The 16,323-nt window shown below is 33.6% G+C and overlaps 1 protein-coding gene across 1 annotated transcript in view; it reads right to left on the minus strand.

The window, feature by feature from the left end:
* Positions 1–16,323, minus strand: part of HPSE2 (heparanase 2 (inactive)) — a 144,507-nt gene that overhangs the window by 80,763 nt on the left and 47,421 nt on the right.

Genomic DNA, 16,323 nt, shown 5'->3' on the forward strand with positions numbered 1-16,323 from the left:
GCGCTTGCACATGCGACCAGCACTCCCCGTGCTTTTGGTACACTTTTTTCGCTCTCCTGGGCTCCAGAGCCTTCCTCTGAAGCCTCAATAGCATGAAAAACTGGCCCTACAGGCAAACCGGAAGTTCAAGAACAGACTTCTGGTTTGCTCGTAGGGCTGTTTTTTGCCCTCTGGAGCTGACAGGGCAACGTCTTGCATGCCGTAACAAATGGCTCTGCATGCCACCTGTGGTACACATGCCATATGTTCGCCATCACGGACCTAGGATGTCATAGTGTATCTGTGCAATATGCTTGCAAATCCAAACAATGTGGCTTTCATAATTGACAGATGGAAATTTTGGCAAAGTTCAGATTTTCTAAGTGCTATCCAAGATTCTCTGGTATATGGCAATAGAACATTATGCATATATAGATATGAGTAGAAAAGTTAAAGAATTGATTAATAATACTTATGGATTTCTTCTACATGAAATACAATACAATAGCAGAGTTAGAAGGGACCTTGGAGGTCTTCTAGTCCAACCCCTGCCAAGGCAGGAAACCCTATACCGTTTCAGACAAATGGCTATCCAACATCTTCTAAAGACTTCCAGTGTTGGGGCGTTCACAACTTCTGGAGGCAAGCTGTTCCACTGATTAATTGTTCTAACTGTCAGGAAATTTCTCCTCAGTTCTAAGTTGCTTCTCTCCTTGATTAGTTTCCACCCATTGCTTCTTGTTCTACCCTCAGGTGCCTTGGAAAACTCCCTCTTCTTGAGGCAACCCCTGAGATATTGGAACACTGCTATCATGTCTCCCTTAGTCTTTCTTTCATTAAAATAGACATACCCAGTTCCTGCAACCGTTCTTCATATGTTTTAGTCTCCAACCCCCTAATCATCTTTGTTACTCTTCTCTGCACTCTTTCTAGAGTCTCCACATCTTTTAGTACATGCCTTAGTACTCGGATTTTGCCTACAACTATGAAAATAGGCAACATGGTTCCAGCTGTGCAATTGTTGAATCCACATAAGAGTACTCTATACAACTATGCACACACTTAAATTTATAGAAACGCCTTTAGATTTAAATTTTGCTCTCTGATTTTTTTTGAAATTCCAGCATCTCAGCTGAATTTGAGAATTAAAATAAAATAAAGACCATTTATCTCTGCTAACAGGCATAAGAAATGTTAAACACATTTACTTCACAATTTTATGCTACCTCTGACTTGTTAGAATAAAACACAGAGTCAGTTATCTCAAATTAACATGTAAGTACTATTATAAAGTATATGTATTAGCTGACATGAAATTTTGGTGCTGGAAAGAAGCAGGTTATGTTCCCCAGTGAATAACAGAGTGTTTGGTATTCTGCACACAGGTAACTGTTCTATTCAGTACCATCAATTATTTATCTTTCACTGTTATATCTCAAATTATATTCTTAAAATGGTGAGAACTGGTACTTTCATTTTTGGCTAATTTTTGGATAAGGTTACATTGTGATTTTTAATCTGAGATCAATTTATCCAGACTTCCCAAACAGTAAGTGGGGTTATCAAATATACTTAATTCTCCTGTTTATCTTTCGCTAGTTGTATGATAAATCATGAAAATCTTGTATTTTATCGAAAAAAATCTACACCAGCCTACAGAAATAGCCTGGGAAAAGAAAAGGGGGAGTCCTAATGACTTTGAAACCACAAGGAAAAACAATCCTATCTCATCATACTTTATTTGCTCAACAAAACTTTCCTGAACCACCTTGCAAGAATACTTTTGGATAGAGAAGTAAACCTTCATAAACGATGCCATCTTATCTCTATCACCTTGTCCTTATTGCAGTGCCAACATTCTACCAAGAACTGTTGAAAGGAAAACTAGTTGCCAAGTTTTCTGTAATTTTTTGTTTATATGGATTTGTCTGAAATCACATTTCAGCAAAATAATAAAAAACAATCCTTTTAATTCCTCAATAAAATCTGTGTCACAGTGTAAGCCATTGTTTTTTTGTTGTTTTTTTAACATTGCCTGGGAAAAACCTTCTGGTTTAATAACTAATACTGCTGAGTTAAATAAAAAACACTTAATTCAATTTAAACTAAACTTTGATTAATGCCAGCTTCCTCAGGAATTTTATCTTTGCTTTAATTTGAGTAACCATGAAAGAAGACAAAGGGGAGGAGGGAGGAGACAGCAAAGGACAGGAGTCAATTAATTTCTGTGCTCATTTCTTGGCAAGAGACTGAAAAGTGGAAGATTGACAGGTAAATGGCAAGATCAATTCCTTGTTCTTCTGAGCAGTTCATTCACAGAGTATCTAATGTTTTCCTTAGTTTGGAAGAAGAATAAAAATAACACTGAATAGTTCATAGTTCAATTTAGAAAATAAAATACTCCAAGACCAATTAATATCATATTTCATTCATGAAAATATATTGCGTTTAACGTGTTAATATTTCAGAGAAAACTACTGTATAATTGAATACAGAGAACTCTTTAACGATTATTTAAGCAGATAGACTTGTTTATAGTCCTGAAAATAGTGAAGTTAAGACAAAAACATTAAGGCCCTTTCCCACTACCTATCACTAGCGCCATCCACCCATGCTTAAATCAGCAAACAAAATCAGACTGGTTGAGATTTGCTGACCTCATTGCTACTTCCTTCTGCCTCTATTGCCAATCACTGCCTGTTTCCTGATTTCTGACCAAGCTTATAGATGCATGGACCTCTGACCAAGGTTTTTTTCATTTGTATTTAATCATCATCTAAGCATGGCTAGCAACATGCTCCTTATCCTCAGCCTATTTGGAGTTGTATCAGTGTTTCCTGTTTCCTGATTTCTGACCACGCTTATAGATGCATGGACCTCTGACCAAGGTTTTTCATTTGTATTTAATCATCATCTAAGCATGGCTAGCAACATGCTCCTTATCCTCAGCCTATTTGGAGTTGTATCAGTTAAATCATCAGTTTCACATTGCAGCAGTAGACCCCTTAGGGGTCCCGTCCTTAAGGAGATACATCTGGTGAGACCCAGAAGAAGGGCCTTCTCCATGGTGGCTCCCTCCTCTGGAGCATCATTCCCCAGAGATTAGACTGGTCCTCACTCTAATACTTTTCAAAAGGACCGGAAGACATGATTCTGGCAGCAGGCCTGGGGAACCCAGAGTGGGTGGAGCCCATTAAATGATTAATATGAATATGTTGTCACCAGGGTGGGGAGTGGACTATTATTTTATTATTTTTCTTTTTATTTGTGTATGTTTTATATGATGTTTTTATATCTTTGTAAGCTGAATCGCCATGTTGCGAGTAGGCGGCAATATAAATTTTCTAAATAAATAAAGCATATATTCTTATATAAATCAATATAAAAAATATAAATAAGAGCAATTTCAAGATGGATAAAATTTGTTAGCCCTGATAGCACACACGCGCACGCACGCACACACACACAAACATACGCATACACGAGAAAGAAAATATGAAGGCGAGAAAGAGAGCGTTTTGCAACTTACCCTGCACAGGGATCAGACGAGAGAGTCTATTTCTCATTTATTTATCTTTGATTAACGAAAACAAAGAATGAATAATAGAATAGCAATAGCATTTAAACTTATATATGCCCCATAGTGCTCTGCTATAGCCAATTTACAATGTCAACATATTGCCTACAACAATCTGGGTCCTTATTTTACCGACCTTGGAAAAATGGAAGGCTGCGTCAACCTTGAGCCCTGTCAGGATCTAAATCCAGGTTTTGGGGAGAGTTTGCTTGTAATAATGCATTTTAACCACTGTGCCACCAGGGATCCTAACCCTTCCTATCATGCCTCAAAACATTTCTTCATTTAGATATTTTTCTTTCCAATATGACTCACATGTAACATCAAATATAATACTTTCAAAAGCACTGATTTCCTGTTTTAAAAGCTATATCTTAATATAAACAACAAAATGATTTCTTATATCTATTTTGGGCCTCACTAGTTTTATATTTGCATGGAGTTGTTTAAAAGGGGAATATTTTTAAAAACAATAACTGTATCTGTCTGCCCTTTAAAACAGTATATATCATCAATTTATTCTCCCACATGTGGGAAACAGACCAAGTAATAGATGAAAAAAATAGGAAATTACCTATGATACTATCAAAACTTTGAAATTTTCCTTCTAGCTTATCTCCTTAGAATGAGAGTGGACACAGCATTGCACTATATGCCACAGCACTCTTTGGTGATCCCCATTCCAAGCACCTCTGGAAGAAGCAAGTTACAAAATATATGTATGCTAAGAGAAATTTTTGATATTTAAGAGACAAAATGTGAGTCATTTAAGCCACATTGCAGAGGTTACAAACTCATTTCAGTCTTACCCCCCCCCCTGCATAATCCCACCACTGTTATTTTTCTCATGATAGAGCTAAAAAGTTTAAGGACTGTTTTCCCTTTTAAACATCACCATCCCACCAAAAATAGTCTTACTTATTTAATGTGAATAATAATACTGTGACTTCAGTATCCATACTTCCCCAGCTCTTACATACAAAAGCTGTTTTTTAAAAAAGGAACATGCAAAAAATGTTGCCCTGTTTTATGGATTGATTAAAAGACACAAGTGTGTTATGAAGATGTCATACTTCATTTTCCTTCTATGTATTTACTTATCTTTCATACAAATTGAAAGTTTTAGAAATCATAAATGCCAATTCATTTTCTAATTGGTAAATTCTGACTTTTTCTATTTTGTCTACTCATAATAGTATATTCTACTTTAACACTAGAGCTGTGTTATTCAAATATAATGAACAGGGAAGTAGTCCAAAATGATTCCAAAATTTTTGTTATACAAAGTTGTATCTTCTTTTGGAGACCAAACTATTTGCTTTCCTTCTTTCATAAAGACAGCTGGTTCTTGCTTAAATGAGTGTTTGTAGCCTACTATCATTGAAGTCAAAGAATATGTCTGAGTCATATGTCTTCACCACAAACGTTTTATCCAAGTTAGAGTTTGCAAGCATTTGAACCTAGAGCAGTATTTGTCTAATGGCTCCAAATCCCATCTGGCATTTTTCAGCCCAGAAAAATCTATCACACAAATCCTTTTTTCATACATTAGTGATAGGGGATATCAAAACATTAAAGTCTTTGATAAAGCATCCCCAGTACTTTGCCAGCTCAATAAAGGATTGAACTTCTTTCTTGTCTTTGTCTTCCTTCCAACCTAGTGTCATTTGTAGGGGGCCCAAACCATTCCCATTTGGACACTTTGGCAGACTGCCATTTTTTTTAGAATAGTATCATGTGTATACTCTAATAAATTGCTAAATATAGCATTCTATCTCAAATGTTCATGCATGACTCTAATAAAGCCACTTTTTTAGGAGCAATATTGTTACCAATATTCTTTGGGAATACAGCTGTGTGCTATTTCTGTATTTTGAATTCTAGGGAGGTTTGAGAAAAGATTCAGATGAACAAAGGATGGATCTGAATATATTTTCCACCGTTATGTATTAACAATTGCACAAATCTTTAACGTGAGGATAAGCTATATTTGGAGCTCCTTTTTTTTCTTCATAGAAGTTTAGTTTCTTCAAACCTTTCACCATCAACAAGTATGTTTTTGTTATATTATTGACACTGCATGACAATTTAAGCAAGTGCATTTTCATAACAATAATGAACATTCAGTCCACACATAGGAATGAGCAGAGAATAGCCTAGGTATAGAGAAATAAGTAGTATTATATTAAAAATAGTGGTAGTTGGAAAATAATTAAATGATAAATATATGAAAATATGGAAGCGGAGTGGCCTACTATCCTTACCACAAACAGTGTTCTTTAGAAATCTATGATGTTTTAAAAACCAGAGTAATAATTTGTGAAATAATTAGTTGGAAAAATAATTATTTCAAAAAATTACTATATGTCAAAGCACATTTGGTGCTATTTTACATTACACTGAATAGTTAAAAATGCTACTTTCTGCAACAGAAGCACATTTCGTGTAAGGGAAAACAACAAATGAGAAACAAATGTACATTTATTTCACAACATACTGATTGTGTAAAAAGCCCTTAGAAGCCAGTACTGCCATGGGCTATCTGACTATCTTATTACTTTAAGCCTGATCATATAGCATAGGGATTGTTGTTGTAATTGCTGTTTTCATGTGTGTGGTTCTTGAAATGTTGTATTTCATGGTACTATTCCTTCTGCCAAACATCTCATTTATATAGCATTCTTTTTACATTAAGCCATATTGGAATGGGCCTAAACAATCCTAAAAGATGTTATTTCTGTGCCAATTATACCAGCTATCTAACTGACTTTTAGTTAATAGATAATAATACAGGACCGTTTATATTTGCTAGATTGTATATTTCTGCATATACATAAATATACTCCAAAAGAGAACCCTGTCCAGAAATATGTACTGCTAATTTCTTAAGACTCTTTTAAAAAGTATATTTAACTTCCCATTTTAATTTTTATATTGGCATCTAGAGTTTTGTTTGTTTATCAGAGCATTTAAAATTGTATCATAGAACCATAGTGAATTATATTAGTTGATTGTTTATTTGTATCAGAAGTATAACAATTAAAATAAGGTTTACTATATGACATAAAATAGTAAGCTTATTTTAATTGTGATACTTCTGACACAAATAGACAAACAACTAATATAATTTACTATGATTCTATGACACATTTTAAAAATATTTTTAAAAACTAATATTTAAAATATTAGTTGAAATACATCAAACATGTCCTAAAATTTGAACATGAATATGGCAGTTTTATATTTGTTGAGTTTAGATTTTACGTTTTGAGCCTCATGTACAGTAATATATGAATCACCCATTATAGCTTGAAGATGTGCAGTCAAACCATTATAATTTGTATATCAAGACATGGTTTAAAATGTTATTTAGCTCATATGTGTAAAAGTGAATATGAATGCCAATGAAACTAACATAAGATGATTTCCCTTCCTGGTTAAATTTAGAAACCACATAGATTATTTTTTAAAAACTTCACTACTTTTAATCAGACATATAAAATTAAAACCAATATCTTGGTGTGAGGGTTGTGGTAGAACGAACTATATACTTCTTTTCAGACCATGCATCACTTTTGGAGTGTGAATGACATGACATGAGCCACTCCAACAAGTCAAGATGAATAAGTGAACACAGTAGGTTAAAAGTCTATGTCTGGCTTTATTTATTGCAGTGAATATGGTTACACTCCTTCTGTCACATTGAACACACATTCAGAGGTAACTTTTGGAAGGCTCATGAAGCTTGCAACCCCACACAGAAGTAAGTATCCATATGGCCAGTTGATGACTTGGGCATACCCATACGTATTCATTAACATTGGAGGTCCATCTCTGTGTCCCTTCATTGTCATAATTACTATTAGATGGGATGAGAAACAGAAGTTTGATAACTGTGCCATTTAATTATGTTGAAAATTGAAGCTAATTTGACAGAATATTTGCCTATACTTTAGGAATAAATATAAGGAATGGTACTTCAATTAGTGAAAATGTTTACTATGGAAACACTCTACATATACCTTGCAGAAGCTCACAGGTTTAGCTAGACACTTTTCCAGAAAAAAAAATAGTAAGCACCTGTTAATCTTTCCATGCTCCTGAATTCAATTAAATGTTTTTCTAAGGATATCCACAGGTTTGGTCAGTTGCTTCTCAGATTCCTAATCAGAACATGGGATTTTCATACATTTGCATCCTATTAAATCAGAAATTATTTCCATAAGCAGCTGTATATTACAATAATTTTCAGCTTTTTCAGATACAACAACACTTTTCTTTAAGTTCATTATATATCATGGGACTCCTTTATACTTTTTTTGTCATGTTGATTTTTACCCTTTCCTTTTCTTTCCTCTTCTCTCTCATATTATCTCTGTAACTATAAACAGTGAATTGTAGTGGAAGCAAAAAATATTGAAAATAGTGACATTATACCACCTTATCTTTTATCAAACATTATCAATAAAATATGAAAGTTATTTAAATCAGCAGCAAACAAATATACAGTTTGATCTGAGTGAAGCCTAGATTCTCAACAAATTTCTGTGATTGCATAGTGCTCCATACACTCCCAGGTTATGAGTAGACTACATCTACTTACAATCTGGTACACTATCTAATCCAAATATTCTTACTGCTGGAAAAAGCATGGAAATATTTCCAATATATGTTTTAAGGCTACAGAGAAATATATCACCTAAAGCTATAGGAGAATTTTGTCCATGACACATTAAGCAAATAATGTAATAAATCATTTCATTTTGACAAGAAGCCAATTAGATGTTAACAGTGCTCTATAGATCCTAGAGATATTTAGTTACATCCTTATAAAATTTCCAAATGCATCATGCTGTTTTCAATAGGTCAGAGATGCCAAAATTAAGGGCCAAATTACCAATCTGGTTGAATAAAGTTTTGGAAAAGTTAAACACATCAGGGAAATTAAATAACAAATAATTTCATTCAAATGCGAAGGATTACTATTAAAATTAGAGAGATAATATCAGCTGACAGACTGTTTAATAATATTGGATAACAAAGATTTTGCTTCCTGAATGCTTTTGGGTGTATCTTATAGATTTGATTGCTAATCATGAAAATAACCTGAAATTTAACCTATGTACCATTTTATAGAAATCTCCTATTTTACACAATAACAATGCAGACCCTTCAGTACCTATTGGCAATGGTTCACACATTAAAGAAATATATGAAAACATGGAACTGTTGTTGAAGCACATCCAGTATACCAAATGCAACTGGAATATCTGCGGAGATTTAAAAGTAGTGGCTCTGCTGCTTAAAATGCAGCTTAGATATACCAAGTACTCTTATTACATATGTGAATGGAACAGCCATGACCAAGAATTGCACTGCAATTCTTGCAAAAAGAAATGGCCATCTGAATCAATTTGGTTCCAGAGCAGAAAAGCATGGCACACTTGTTGACCCAAAATATTTTTGCTCCCACTTCACATAAAACTCAAACTGATGCAAAGTTTTGTGAAAGCAATGAACAGGAAGGTGAAAGTTTTCATTATTTGAGACAGATGTTTCCAAGAATAACTGATGCCAAGATTAAGGAAGGAATTATTGTTGGTCCACAGATTAGATGCATCATCAATGACAAAAGTGTTTCGAAGATCTTTTAGTGGGGCCAGAGAAAATTGCCTGGAACGCATTCAAGGATGTCACTAAAAATTTTCTTGGCAACTACAGAACACCAAATTACATTCAGCTAGTTGACAAACTTCTTACAGCATACAAGATCATGAAGTTCAACATATCACTAAAAATTCATTTCCTGCATTTATAATTGGACTTCTTTCCTGAAATCTAAATGCTGTCCGTGACAAACATGGGGAAAGGTTTCACCAGGACATTACCAAAACAGAAAAATATATCAGGGCAACTGAAACTCATCAGTGCTGAATGTCTATTTTTGGCCACTGCAGCAAGGTGCATCAGAGGCAGGGTACAAATGAAAATCACTTTTAAACCTGTTGAACTCATGTAGGTGTCAGAAACATTATGCAATGAAATATATTATAGTCATTAAAAGTGAATTTCATATTTCTCAAGTTTCCTACATGTTACCTTCATTCTGAAATTATATTTGTGTTCAGTCTGAAGGTGTCTATCAATCACCAAAAGTTTTTCAGGAAGCAAAATTTGTTGTCCAGTGATCATAAAATTTTAAGCAGGAATCAACTGAGGACCGCTTCAAGAGGGTGGACTCAATTACTACAGCAGCAGGAGTAGCTGGTAAATAAATTGGCTTTCCAAACTCCTCTTTGGATTAAGGAGATGACCTGGGATACCATGGTGCTACATTTAGGTACTGCCAGTGATGACATTATTAAACATAGCCTCTGTTGGATTTTAGAATTCTGGGTATCCAAAAAGTTAGCTTTGCTCAACATGCGGTTCTGAACCTTCAATCATTTCTTTATATGATTGTTCATATGTATGTATGTATGTATGTATGTATGTATGTATGTATGTATACGTTTCTCCTCCCCTCCTCTTTTTTCTCTGAACTTTTTATTTTACTTTTTTGTTTTTTTCTTAGTATTTTTTTATCTTTATATTTTAAACTTCAATAAAATGATATAAAAAATAAAAATTTTCCTGACATTGAGAAGTTAATAAAACTGAATTTTTAGACAGTCAGCATTTATACCAATATTAAATTAATTGGAATGGAAAAGCTGTTCTTTAGATAAAATTTAAAAATATTGGTGGGATGGGGCTTTTAAAATGCTTATATAATGGAATATTTACAAAGATATTCCTTCTAAACTAGATGCCACTAGGATATAAGTATGTACTGAGGAATGGTGACTTGGCACAATTACAACATAAGGAGACTTCCTGTTATCTGTCTTCTTGACCTCAAGGTTACAGGAAATGGATTAAAACAATCTTAATGTAATCGGTCAGTTTGCTTCTCAGAAATGCTAAGTTTGAAGGCAATGTGTTAAACGCTTGCTGAGCCCTGTGCTTCAGTATAATGACAGATGAAAGAGGAGGTCAGATTTACTAAGTGCGGAGGTGTCATCAAGCCATACATATTACTTCAAGATGTGCTTCTACCAGCAGTGGGGCTATATTAGATCTTATAGAATAAGGTTGCTCAAATTGTAGGCTGCTCTATCTACTAGGAATTTCAATTTTTTAGAACTGTTGGAAGAACACCTCCAGCTGATACCTAACTGGCATCAGAGCCTATCTACAGGTTACACTACGAGTAAAAAGCAAATATGTTTTGTGTGTTTCTATGGATATTTGTTGCCTTGAGGACGAACAGAAAAAGTGGCAAATAAAAGGAACAGGGATGGTTCCAAAAGAAATTAATATGAACCATCTGTTTTCCCCCATTCGCCCCCTCTACCTGACTGGGACTTCACAGACAATATCGTCATAATGTGTTTAACCTTTTTTCTGTCCTTTGAACTCCCATGAGTCATGGCACCAAAGCTTGGCAGCAAAACATTGAAGAGAGGTGAATTTTCAGTTTCCAAATAATTAAACAATTTTAAAGACTTAATTTAGGCATAATATTCTTCTTTTTCAAAAAAGAAAAACCCTGGAAACAAACTTTCAAAATTCCCAGCAAAAGCCATATTAATAAGAAACTCCAGGCCCACCTAACTCTTTGATATTATTACATCAGTTTTAATTTTTAAAATTAATAATTGTTGTACATATTTTAAAATGTATCATTCCTTTCTTCCTCCTGTTCCAATGAGCACAAGGATGAGATTTTTCCAGCTTCCCAGAAGTTAAGTCAAACTCAAGAGTAAGGCAGTGTTAGATCATGTATAGAGAACTGCAAATCCTATGCATATTTCAACTGTTCTGGTACTGATCTTATTTCCCACTCTGATCTTTTGTACCAGATTGGAACAAACATCTTTGACAGGAAGGAAACAGTAACCTGGAAAGCAGACTGAAAGGCCTGAACTAATCCGAACCTTTATAGATAGTAAAACCTCAATTTACAGGAATGTAAGTAGTGTGTTAAATAAAGGTTTTATTGTATTTTCTAAGAAAAAAAATGGTCCGCTGAGAAAGATCACAAAATATCAAGCCAATAATAATTGACAATTACATAGCATTTATAAATAAAAATACCTTAAAGATATGAAGATACTCTTCAAGACTTGCACCTCAAATTAAAATCAAACATCCGAACCCTCAATGGAGAATGCTCACTAGAATTGTAGGAAGAATTACTGATTAAGAAACTTGAGTATAAAAATTCTGCTATACTAATCATAATATTTGGTCTAATGGTTAAGAAACCATGAGTTTAAATCCCACCTTAGTCAAAAGCCAGCTGAGTGATCATGGGCCACTCATTGCCTCTCAGCCCAACCTACCTCATAGGGTTGCTGTTGTGGGGAAAATAGAAGGAGAAGGTAGTTTGCTGCCTTGAGTTATTTGTGAAAATAATCCAGGCGGGATATAAATAAATGAATAAAAGTAAAAAATGTATATTATAATTAACATAACTTTATGTAGTCATGCTACAATCCCACTGCTCTGTCAGTTTCTTGCAAACTTAAAAATACAATACATTATCTAGTGCCACAATCTCTACTATGTGCTTATCTCTAGTTTAAACTATTGAGCAGATTTTTAAGAGAGATTTGTTCTATAGATGCAAATAGAAATAGGCAAAAGGTCATTAAATTAAATTATATTCAATTAAAAGAATAGGCAAATATATAAAAGAATTAATCAAGATGTTTTTGCCTCTTCCTTCAATATTAAATATTTATTTTCATGAAGATGAATGTACAAAAAGATCTGATCAGTGGAGAAGTAACTCATATAGACAACAAGATTTAATAATTAACAAAGGGAGGGAGGGAAAGGGCGAGGGAGGGAGAGAGGGAGGGGGAGAAAGAGCGAGCGAGAAAGAAACCTTTCAAGAATCTCTCTTCAGAATTAGTCAGAATCAGCTCTGTTTCATATATAGTGTAGTTCTAAAAGAATTATAAAAATAAGTTGGAAAAGTCATGACTGAATTTGAAAAACTTACAATACAAAATTCAGAACATTTGTTGGAACCTGAGGTGAAATATTCATAAACTACAGAAGTTAATGATTTTATGACTAAATAAACCTGAATTTTAAATTGGACATTTGACATACAACAATGGGAGTAGCAATGATAAATATTGAATTCCATGTCAATGTTACACTTAGGGGAAACTGTTACAAGATATTTGATCAATTATATTGTATTAGAGTTGATTGCTAATATAGAAAGCCCATTTTCTAAAAATTGTTGTAAATTAAATTTTCAAACAGAAACAGCCTTTTATAAATGATGGCAATGTTGTAAAACCCAATGTTTCTGGAAATTATTTATTGTATCATTTTATAGAAAGATCATTCTGTATCGTTCTACATAATTATTCATTTCAGAATGAAAAAAAACTCTAAAGCCTGAGTTCCTTATGTGATTAAGGAATACTTTTGTTAACTGAGACCAAACATTATATTCCCACAAAGTACACTAACTTGATTTTGTATATGAACATTTTCTGCTTGTTATTGGACATTACATGTAATATCCTCCATAGAAGAATGGTAAATTAAGTTTTAGGTACATACATTCATGTCAAAAATAATAACATTTGAAAAAAATCTGATACCAAGAGGATAACCTTGACAAAAACAGAAGACCTTTTAGCAAGGCAACAAGTAGGTAAATATTGTTTAAGGCCAGATGCAGAGGAAAGGGTATTAAAATCAATCAATCAATCAATCTCTCTCTCTCTCTCTCTCTCACACACACACACACACACACACACACAAACTTCTTGAAAAAAAGAAAGAAGAATCATATTCAGACTTGCAAGATTCCATTACTTTAGATAATGTTAATAAAGGCAGTTTTAGTACATGTGGCATCTGTTTCTTGGTCTGATTTACTTTGTAAGGCTGACATACACAGAATCCAATTCAACCTGGAAATTTTTCAAGGTTTTAATTTTACATATGGCCTGAATGCCACATTCGATGTTTGGGTTTTTCACATATAAAATTTTGGTTGGTTTGCTAATAAAAATGTAATTCTTAAATTTGGCATAATTTCTGTAATTATTTGACTTATCATGGATATAATACTATTTAATTATTGGCTATTGTTTTTAATAATGTTCTTAAGTTCCTAACAGATACTTTAATATATAACACTATTGTTACTTTAGTATTTTTATTTAATCTTATAATGCTTACTAATCTCTTTCCTACTGTTTTTTTTTTGATTGTTTATGAATTAAAAAAAATATTAAGCAATGCCAAAAAATTTAAGGATTTGAGCTATCATTATAGAAAAATATTTTGCTATGAAAAATAAAAATTTGAAGAAAGGTGGAAAATAAAGTACTGAATTGGATCCAGATATGTAAAATGTGCACAAGCTGGTACTACTTTAACACAATGGAGAAGACAGTAACTATCTACAATAACTATAAAGAAAGATAATGTTTCATATGTACATGTATGTGTGTATGCAAGTTTATACACATATACATGCATGTCCCCTCTGCAATTGACTTGAAAGCATTTTTCTTCAAATGGAGAAAGCTGGCAAGGCATCTGGAAGAAAAGAAATAAATAAAAAGATGGCAGGCTGATAACTATTCATTTCAAATCTAAGGATATTCATGGACTTTCTCCTCAATAGGGCTCAGAGACTTTATAACATTTAGCAGATCCATGATTGCCAAAACAGAATCTGCTTGTCTAGCATGAACATGGGGGAGGGGATTAAGGGAGCTTCTTCCTTGTAAAATTCATGTGATATGGACCCCATGATGACCATTCTCACTGGTGGCCTCCCTCTATGAAAATTCCCTAGAGTCAGCCTTAAGCAAACAAATGGTGTGATACTCTTTTGGCATACATTTGGCCTTTAACCAAATCTGGGGGTACATCATGGAGTGGAGGAATGGTCTAATTTGCTATTTATTTATGCATCCATGCATACAAAGACAAAACAGAGTACAGTAATTAGGGCCAGAAACTGCAGAAATTTGGAAAGCTCAAAACAATTAACTTATTATAGCTAAGGTTAGGTTTGAAATGAACATTTAATGTCTCTTTTCAACATTTTATGTTGCCCTTTCGTTGGGTAGTGGAAAATTTTAAAGGGACAATTTTCTAGTTTAGAACATAGTATTCATTCTCTTAATTAATTCTATCCAAACGTATGCTTGAATCACTTTGGGGAAAGAGAGTTGGTGCTCCAAAAATAATTTAGAGTTCAGCATTCCCATGCTTGAAGGCTTTTATTCAATAATCTCTAGATAAAAAATATATGGGTCTTAATGTTCATGGTTCTACAGCACCAATTAAATTTACAACTTACTTAATTTCTTCATTATGAATGATTAAGCATCTCTCACATCATACAAAAGTCTGGAGTTCAGCTCAGCTTCTTTTGTTAATGAAGCCATGGAATGCATACTGCAGAATTTTCTTAACAGAAAGGGGGAAAGATCCCATGCTAGAGAACTCAGAATTACAGTTATTACAATTCCAGATTTGCAAGTCAGCTACAGAAGGATAGGAAATTGAAACACAGTAGAGGAAACACAAAGTCCATAGGTACCTGCATACCCAGTTAGAAGAATGCTAGGAGCTTTTAACTATTTTTCTTTCTGTGTTTGCACATCTTTGAATTGCTTATAGTCTAACAAAAAAGCAGCTCTTTTTGTTGGTTCTGCTTCTATATAAATCATTGCTAATAATTGGAATGAGAATTAATATCCTTCTTTGGCCACACTTTTATGGCAGTAAATGGCCAAGTTTTGTCTTTCAAATTATAATGAGGGTTTTTAAATAAAAGGTTAAATGATACCCAATACTCAGCAAACATTAAAAGAAGCCATATTGCCCAATTCTGTGTAAATTCCAAGATAAAGATTCTCCAAAAAAAATGTTATTTGCCAAACAGCGTATGACAACATTCCTTTTAAAAAGGATTTGTAAGAGGATGAGCAAAATTGGAATTGAAAAAAGGCTTTTTATTGGCTCACCCCAGTGATTTAAAAAAAAGATAGGAAAGAAAAATAATAAATATTCTCCTTTTAGTGCAAATCTTCCCAATTCACACAAAATAAAAATGTAATGTGTGTGTAATGCATTGCTCAAATGATTTTTAAAAACTTTTTTGTCAGAGAAAATATACAAAAATGGGGTATTCATGAAGCATATTTGTCTAATAAAGCTGTGAAGCCAAGATGTCAATTTCTCCCACACTATCAGTCCCCTTGGAATATAAGGAATTGCAGCAAGTAAAGCCAAATCCTTAGCAACCTATTGAATAATGACATCTATATCTGACTAAAGGGGGAAAAAATCCCCTGCATTTTTTATGAAATGTTTTTAATCACACATGTATTTATTAGCTGGGCATCTTAAAGCTATTCACCCATTCGTCTTTACTGAGTACCTTTGTAGCTTTGATCCTTGCTATGAATACAATAATCCCATCCCAGAAAAAGTTGAAAAGCCACAATGCCTATGAGAAAAAAAAATTTTTGGCAATGATACAATATGATAGTGCTTCTGCATACATTTAATGTGACCTCCTTTATCATCATAATTTGCAGCTACTTGCTAGACGTATTTTACCATACACATTTTTTACCTTTACACATTAGTCTTCCCAACTTACAGCAAAGCAAAGAATGGGTCAAGGAGTCCCCTAATGTAGATCAAGAAACCAACGAGATTTGTTT

The sequence above is a fragment of the Thamnophis elegans genome, chromosome 10, assembly GCF_009769535.1.
Source record: "Thamnophis elegans isolate rThaEle1 chromosome 10, rThaEle1.pri, whole genome shotgun sequence".
NCBI classification, from domain to species: Eukaryota; Metazoa; Chordata; class Lepidosauria; order Squamata; family Colubridae; genus Thamnophis; species Thamnophis elegans.